The sequence below is a fragment of the Aquarana catesbeiana genome, linkage group LG12 (genome assembly GCF_042186555.1).
Source record: "Aquarana catesbeiana isolate 2022-GZ linkage group LG12, ASM4218655v1, whole genome shotgun sequence".
Classification (NCBI taxonomy): Eukaryota; Metazoa; Chordata; class Amphibia; order Anura; family Ranidae; genus Aquarana; species Aquarana catesbeiana.
Window position 1 is genome coordinate 107011955 of NC_133335.1, and position 8591 is coordinate 107020545.

Sequence of the window (8591 nt, forward strand, 5' to 3'; positions counted from 1 at the left end):
ATATGCAGCCATGTTTGCCTTGTTGTCTGCTCACATGTCTGCATCATTGCAACTGCAATTGTTGCATGCATCTGAGCCAGCCATGCAATATCTCCCACATGTATTTCTTGTTGCTATGCTGCCTGTACTGTACTGTTTTTTTTTTCTTTTTTTTTTGCAAAGTTATCCCAATATCTGCAGCTGCAGTCATATCACAGTGCTACTGCAGCTAGTGGGACATGTGGGGGGAGATAACTTCACTACAGTACTCAGAAATTGGTGATGCTGTGCATGGAAGTCAATCAGCTTAGATAATAACCCTCGGTTCACACTTCTGGGAAGGCAACGCTGGAGAAACTGCATAAATTTGCGAAGACTTTGTACCCCAGGGCAGACATCAATTATTTGAAAAAGAAAATTGGTAGCCTGAGGAGTCCATACAATACGGAGCACAATCTGGTCCTGGACTCTGAGAGATCAGGAACAGCAGCAGATCACATATATGTTCCCAGGCTGTGGTACTAGAACAGCCTGTGTCTTCTGTCAGACCAGACTGAACCCAGGCCATCACTCTCTTGTCTTCCTTCCACGCTTCCCTGCACGCTGTGGCTTTGTTTGTCAAGTTGTGGCAGGAGGAGGTCTATGAGGAGGAGGAGGAGGATGGACGAACTCAGAAAGGTGTGTATTTTCTGTCATTTGGCCACTCAACCCCTTATTTAGGGTCTGTAAAATGATGTTCTCACATAAGAGGCATTGGCCCTCCTCCATTTCCGGCATTTTCACTGCTACTATGCAGCCATAGCCCTCTTGAATGCTGGGGGGGTCTCTCAGGGTCGCATGAGCATCCCGAATGAGGACAAGTGCTGCCTCATCCACGTTCCTCCCCTTCCTGGGCCTTTTGGGTGGAAGGCAGAGGGGAGGGACCTGGGATTGGGTCAGTCCACTGGGCCCAGCCACCTCCTGGATGCCACTTCCCCCTGCCACCTCCTGGCTGCCTCTTCCCCCTGCCACGTCCTGGCTGCCACATTCCAGACCCTCATCCTGGCTGAGGCTTTCCTGTGTATAAAAAAGGGACATAGTTTTAGCTTTTGCTTCATCAATCACACACAATTTTCAGCTCATGACTGTTGCAAATTGAATGTTAATAAATAGAAAAGACTATCATTCTGGCCCCAGCATTTTTCATTCTTGTCCCAAGCATTTTTGGCCACTACTGTCTATTGATATGTAAAACACTTTTTGTTCAATCATTAATTTCTCATCAATAATAACATCTAGTTAACATCATTAATTTTAGGACAAGAAATATGTAGAAAAATACTATACCTGCCTCAAGCTGGGCTCCTCCACTTCTTCCTGGATGGAAGGCCCAGGTTGGTCCTCAGAAGCCTCAGCTGGGGGGAAAGGAAGTGTGGAAAGTGATGACCTCACTTCAGTCTGGTCTTCCAGAAAACGCATTTTGTTGTAGTACCACAGACTGGGTACATACAGGTCCTCTGCTGCTGCTCCTGACCTCTGGGATGCCAGGACCTTATTACGCTTCTTCTTGTATGTGCTCCTTAAGCTACCAATGTTCCTGTCCAAAAAAATCGCTGTCTGCGTTGGGGACCTCCGTCTGCACACATTCCAACAGTTTCTCCAGCGCTGCCTTCCTAGCTGGTCTGTTATGATATAAATTATGTTTGACTTGCCACAAACTGGGCAGCTCCCTGTACCTATCAATAAACTGGCTCATAAACTCAGGCTTTTTGAAGGATTCATTATTTCTGCAAGACAAAAAAACAAGAGAAAAACCCTAATGTCAGGCTAAACTCTAATAATCTTATCACAATATAGGCCTCAATCTAGAAGCAGTATAGGCCACTGATGCCCCAAGTTAAAATGTTACCTTCGTTCTCACGATCGGCACTTCCTCCACTCACAGGTTGTACGTCCGACGCACGCGCGTTACGCTTTATTTACACTGCGCATGTGTGAAACTCTGCCCGCGTCGCCTGCCCCTGATGTTCTTTCTAGAATTTTCCCCGCCCCTTCTCTTTCGGTGCAGTGGGAGAGGACATGGCGGAGACACAACAGGTGCATAATTCCAGTAACGACGAGGAAAGCCCGGAGCCAAAAACATCCCGATCCGGGAGGAGATATAAGGCCTCAAATATAGTTACATAGTTAGTTACATAGTTACATAGTTAGTCAGGTTGAAAAAAGACACAAGTCCATCCAGTCCAACCATAAAAAAAAAAAAAAAAAAAACGCACAATCCAATATACCCAATACTATACCCACAGTTGATCCAGAGGAAGGCAAAAAACCCCAGCAGAGCATGCTCCAATTTGCTACAGCAGGGGAAAAAATTCCTTCCTGATCCCAGAGAGGCAATCGGATTTTCCCTGGATCAACTTTACCTATAAATGTCAGTACCCAGTTATATTATGTACATTTAGGAAAGTATCCAGGCCTTTCTTAAAGCAATCTACTGAGCTGGCCAGAACCACCTCTGGAGGGAGTCTATTCCACATTTTCACAGCTCTTACTGTGAAGAAACCTTTCCGTATTTGAAGATGAAATCTCTTTTCCTCCAGTCGTAAAGAGTGCCCCCTTGTCCTCTGTGTTGACCGTAAAGTGAATAACTCAACACCAAGTTCACTATATGGACCCCTTATATATTTAAACATGTTGATCATATCCCCCCTTATTCTCCTCTTCTCAAGAGTGAACAAATTCAGTTCCTCTAATCTTTCCTCATAGCTGAGCTCCCCAATGCCTCTTATCAGTTTGGTTGCCCTTCTCTGCACTTTCTCCAGTTCCCCGATATCCTTTTTGAGAACTGGTGTCCAAAACTGAACTGCATATTCCAGATGAGGTCTTACTAATGATTTGAACAGGGGCAAAATGATATCTCTCTCTCTGGAGTCCATACCTCTCTTAATACAAGAAAGAACTTTGCTCGCTTTGGAAACCGCAGCTTGGCATTGCATGCTATTATTGAGCTTATGATCTACCAAAACCCCCAGATCCTTCTCCACTACAGATTCCCCCAGTTGTACTCCCCCTAGCATGTATGATGCATGCATATTCTTAGCCCCCAAGTGCATAACTTTACATTTCTCAACATTAAACCTCATCTGCCACATAGTCGCCCAATTAGACAGTGCATTGAGGTCGGCTTGTAAATTGGAGACATCCTGTAAGGACGTTATTCCACTGCATAGCTTGGTGTCATCTGCAAAGACAGAAATGTTACTTTTGATCCCAGACCCAATATCATTTATAAAGATATTAAAGAGTAAGGATCCCAGCACTGAACCTTGGGGTACACCACTGATAACCTTAGACCAGTCAGAGTAAGAATCATTAACCACTACTCTCTGAATTCTGTCTTTTAGCCAGTTTTCTATCCATTTACAAACTGATATTTCCAAGCCTGTAGACTTTAACTTACACATGAGCCGTGTGTGCGGAACTGTATCAAACGCTTTTGCAAAATCCAAATAAACCACGTCCACAGCCACCCCTCTGTCCAAGGTTTTACTTACCTCTTCATAAAAAGAAATCAGGTTTGTCTGACAACTTCTGTCTTTCATGAACCCATGCTGTCTGTTGCTTAAAATGTTTTTTTCCAGCAAGAACTCGTCTATGTGGTCTTTTATTAAACGCTCCAGTATCTTCCCGACTATAGAAGTTAAACTAACAGGTCTATAGTTACTTGGTAAAGACTTTGATCCCTTTTTAAATATAGGCACCACGTTCGCCCTGCGCCAATCCAGCGGTACTATTCCCGTCATTAATGAGTCCCTAAAAATTAGATACAATGGCTTTGAAATTACAGAGCTCAATTCTTTTAGGATCCGTGGGTGGATGCCATCAGGTCCAGGTGCTTTATCCACCTTTATTCTGTCTAAATATTTCTGGACCATATCCCTTTTGAGCCATTGTGGATCATTGGGGGCTGTGTCAATACCACCCACATTATGCACATGAACTTCCCCATGCTCTTTTGTATACACAGAGCTGAAGAAAGTATTTAATAAATTAGCCTTCTCCTTGTCCCCAGTCACCCACTCTAGATTATTTTGTAAAGGGCCTACATGCTCAGACCTGACCTTTTTACTATTAATATATTTGAAGAATTTTTTGGGGTTTGTCCTACTATTTTTTGCGATCTGTCGTTCGTTTTGAATTTTTGCACCCTTGATTTCCTTTTTACATATTCTGTTAAATTCTTTGTAGCATTTAAATGACACTAGTGTTCCTTCATTTTTATATTTTTTAAAAGCTCTTTTCTTATTGTTTATAGCTTTTCTAACTTTGACCGTGAGCCACATAGGTTTTCTTTTTAGCCTTTTAAACTTATTGCCCATGGGAATATACTTTGCAGTGAGGTCCCAAACAGTCTTTTTGAAGAATTCCCATTTCTGTTCTGTGTTTATCGCTGCCAATATTCCCTCCCAGTCTAAGTCCTCGAGAGCAGCCCTCATCCTTGGAAAATTTGCTCTCTTGAAGTTAAGTGTTTTTATCTTTCCCTTATGTATTTCTTGTTTACAGCTAACATCAAATGAAATCATGTTATGGTCACTGCTACCCAGGTGTTCCTTTATCTGCACATTAGTAATAAGCTCTGCATGGTTTGAGATTACCAGGTCCGACAGAGCTTCATTCCTAGTTGGGGCCTCAATAAACTGGACCATAAAATTGTCCTGTACTAGGTTTATAAATTTTTGCCCTTTAACTGTCCCAGCAGTGCCATTACTCCAGTCAATTTCTGGGTAGTTAAAATCTCCCATTATTATCACTGTCCCAGCCCTTGCAGCCCTTTCCATCTGTGCAAGGAGCTGAGTCTCCACCTCCTCGTTAACATTGGGTGGTCTATAACAAACTCCAATGATTAACTTTGAACTACGCCCATCTATATGCAGTTCCACCCATAATGCTTCAGACTCATCACACTCTCCATCAATCAGGTCCTCTTTCACACTTGCTTTGAGATCACTTCTCACATAGAGACAGACCCCGCCACCTTTCCTTTTTACCCTGTCTCTCCGAAAGAGTGCATAGCCAGGAATATTAATAGCCCAGTCATGTGAGGATTGAAGCCAAGTTTCAGCAATACCGATTACATCATAGTTCACTTCATGCACTAGAGCTTCCAACTCACCTATTTTGCTTGGCAGACTTCTGGCATTGGTGAACAAACACTTTAATGCATTATTACATTTTGGTCTGGTGTTTTTCATATATTTTTTAGTAGTACAAATGGCACTACAGTTTCCAATGGCTGTTTGCAACATGGGAAATTTCTTGACACCTGCCATAACCCTCCCCCCATCTGTCCCCATTCCACCCTCCATTAATGTCTGACCCCTAACTGACCTGTCTTCTTGATGTAATTCTAGTTCACCCTCCCCCCTCAATCCTAGTTTAAATACTCCTCCAGCCTTCCTATAAACCTCTCCCCCAGCACAGCAGACCCCCTTCCATTCAAGTGCAAACCGTCTTTAGCATATAGGTTGCACCCCAATGAAAAGTCAGCCCAGTGCTCTAGAAACCCAAATCCCTCCTCCCTACACCAGGTCTTGAGCCATGCATTCAGCTCTCTAATCACCCACTGCCTTTCCTGTGTTGCGCATGGCACAGGCAATATTTCAGAGAATATCACCTTGGAGGTCCTTCCCTTCAACTTGCAGCCTAGTTCTTTAAATTGATTCTTAAGGAGCCTCCACCTTATGTAAATATGGTCTTTGTAGAGATGGTGGACATCTTGAAGAGGGCCAACTATGATGGGAAGTATGGACCTTACCTAAAACCAAATGTGAGAAAGGCCAAGATTGTGTCTAAAGTTGTGAGAAGTCTGCACAGGAATTTTGGGGTACAGCGATCCAAGGAGCAATTGAGCAAATGCTGGTCAGACCTGAAATTGAGGGAGCATGATCAGTACAGAAGAATCAAGAAACTGCTTCCAAGTATTTGTCCTGTGTTCTTATTATTATTACTTGTATGCTGCTCCATGTGCTTTTCTTTACTGTTGTACATAACCATATACCAGGGGTGTGGGACTTTGTGTGAAGCATATGACAGCCCAAAGAATGATAGGGTGAATATGAAGGAATTTTATTACACATTGCATTATACATACATAATCAAAGTAACAAAGGTAGTTTAACATACATAGGTAATAAGACTATTGAACACAGTTCATAGTATATATGCTGGTAACAGTGAAAGTATGCATGAATCACACTAATGACTCTAAATTGATAATAGAATGATCATATCATATGGTAAAAATATTTTTGATAGAAATATTTAAAATTCCCAGGTTCACCACAGAATAAAGGTGTATACTATTGAATGGAAAGGATATAACCTGCAGGACCTATGGCCTCATTGGCCTGTGCGAGTACAGAGCACATCATGACTTGAAGTTCTTCTTACACTAGTGGAGACACGGCACATCAAGAGCTCTACACGTTTCGTGGCTTAAGCCACTCGTCAGGAGCAGGTACGTGTAATTTCTATAAGATTGAAAAAATGAAAAAATGAAAAACCAATAAAAATACAAGAACAAGGTTAGGGGTAAAATATGGAACCACCGTAACCAAGGCTAACTTACTCAGGTTGGGCATGTTGAAGGTGCAATGGCAAGGCCCCACAGACAGTCCGGGAAACAACCCCACACCGGGAGCTGAGGTGGGCAGCCCCGTGGATCTGGGAGGAGCGACACTCACGGCAGGCATGGCAACCGAGGACATACTGGGAGTAAAGGGACAATGGTGAACACAGAACTGTGAAGGACACTGGGGGGGGAGGAAGGAGAGGGGAGGGGAAAGGGGGGGAAAGGAAAGCAAAAAGGGGGGAGAGAGAAAGGGGGGGAAGGGGAGAGGGGTAGGAAGGAGAAAAGGGGAAGAAAACAGGGAGGGAAAAAGATGAAGGAAACAAGGGAAGAGGGGGAAAAGGGGAGGAGGACAAAAAGAAATGGGGAGAAAAGAAGACCTCCAGAGAAAGGAAAGAAGGGAAAAAAGGGGGGAAAACATGGCAAATGGGGGAAGGGAGAAGGGAAAAAAAAGGGGGGGGAGGGGGGGGAAGGAGGAGGGAAGGGAAGAGGTGAGGATGTGGGGACAAGGAGGGAGGTGAATGGGCAGGAGGGGGTAATGTTGGGTGGGTGAATAGGTACAAGTGAGGCCAGATAAATGTAGTGGAAAGGAAACATTGGGAGGTGCCAATTTACCTTGTGTAAAAGAGGAACCCAGTGAAGGGAACCAGGATGACCAGTGAAAAGACAATCCGTGTGATGGATGGTGTGTGGAGAGCCCCGAGTGCCGTGACCAGCCGAGGAGCGCCCCTAAATACACCCGCCGTGGGGATGCCCACCAATGTCACGCCGTGGGGCGGGGGGAGGAGCGCCAGGTGGCCGCTTCGCAGCAAGCAAGCTCCCCCAGAGCCCACGAGTGTGGTGAACACAGCCTGTGCGCGACGGCATCAGAGCGGCGCCCCGCGCACAGCATTGGAAGCGTGACACCGACACGCATTGACAGCACATCCGCCCCCCCAGGCCGTGGAGGGCGATGGGGGAGAGGGGACGTCCACAAGGCGTGTTGCAGCTCCCGGAATGAGAGAGAAACCAGACCGCAGGACGGCCCAGCACACCCCCCATCAACAGTACCAAAACTGAGCTGGCTAGACGGTTGGAACAGTAAAAGATAGAAAAATAAAAAATAAAATTCGTCATGACAATTGAAATGGTTACAAGAGTAAACAGATGAATCAGGGGAGACTAAACATAGGTCATTGATGGCAGAAAGATTAGTATATCTAAACTGGTAGAGCTACATCAAATGCTTCCATCCCTATTTGTATAAAAGACAATTGGGGAACGAGGGGGGATTTAGGGACTTTTAGGAAGCCATGATCTGGTGAGATCATGTATTTCCATCCCTAGGGACTTTATATGATATCATGACCTGGTAGGGACATAGATATCCATCCCATTTATATTTGAAGAGAAAAGTATATAACCATATACCAGGGGTGTGGGACTTTGTGTGAAGCATATGACAGCCCAAAGAATGATAGGGTGAATATGAAGGAATTTTATTACACATTGCATTATACATACATAATCAAAGTAACAAAGGTAGTTTAACATACATAGGTAATAAGACTATTGAATACAGTTCATAGTATATATGCTGGTAACAGGGAAAGTATGCATGAATCACACTAATGACTCTAAATTGATAATAAAATGATCATATCATATGGTAAAAATATTTTTGATAGAAATATTTAAAATTCCCAGGTTCACCACAGAATAAAGGTGTATACTATTGATTGGAAATGATATAACCTGCAGGACCTATGGCCTCATTGGCCTGTGAGAGTACAGAGCACATCATGACTTGAAGTTCTTCTTACACTAGTGGAGACACGGCACATCAAGAGCTCTACACGTTTCGTGGCTTAAGCCACTTGTCAGGAGCAGGCACGTGTAATTTCTATAAGATTGAAAAAATGAAAAACCAATAAAAATACAAGAACAAGGTTAGGGGTAAAATATGGAACCACCGTAACCAAGACTAACTTAATCAGGTTGGGCATGTTGAAGGTGCAATGGCAAG